This window comes from Egretta garzetta, unplaced genomic scaffold, assembly GCF_000687185.1.
Source record: "Egretta garzetta isolate BGI_Z169 unplaced genomic scaffold, ASM68718v1 scaffold68, whole genome shotgun sequence".
Taxonomy (NCBI): Eukaryota; Metazoa; Chordata; class Aves; order Pelecaniformes; family Ardeidae; genus Egretta; species Egretta garzetta.
Genome location: NW_009260774.1, coordinates 5155478 through 5156167, shown reverse-complemented (window position 1 = coordinate 5156167; position 690 = coordinate 5155478).

Genomic DNA, 690 nt, shown 5'->3' with positions numbered 1-690 from the left:
ACCCTTTCCCAAACATCCAAAAGAAACAACCACTTTCTGAGCTGTTCTGAGCATGAGAGAGTAATGAAATGCACTTTCTTTCTGCTATTCCTACATCAGCTCTCCAGAGGAAAGACTGGGCAGAGGCTGCAGGTCAGGCAGAGGGTTTACATCTTTTACAGTGCCAGCTCATACCACTCGAACTAGACTATAAGGACCAACTGATGATTTCACATGTGACCGTTGCATAACCAGCTAGTGATCAGACCTCCCGTCCTTCTGATTTGAGCTAGATTTGAAATAGGTTCACTTAAAGTGACCTTTGCCACTTCTGTCCTCTGTTTGGAGTCCTGTAGAAGTGCTTGTTACTGAAGGCCTTCTCAAACACAACTGAAAACCACGATCGGATGTTTTTTTCAGCTAATGATCTATTCATCTCATTCCCACTCCACATATGTATTCCTTCCATCTCTCCCCTCCTTATCCTTTACCCCTTTGTCTCTCTTTACTTTGTCAGAGGATTGTGACAAGGCTGGAACAGACTCAGTGCTGATCTAAGTGCGTGTGGGTGGTAGGGGATGGGGAAGCCAGGCTCGTATGCAGCCCTACGTAGCTGTGTGTGCCCTTGGGACATGGAAGGGGGGCTCACACTGGGTCAGCATTACTGCCAGCTGCCATGGGGGTGAATGCTAAAGCTCCCTTAGCTTTTCC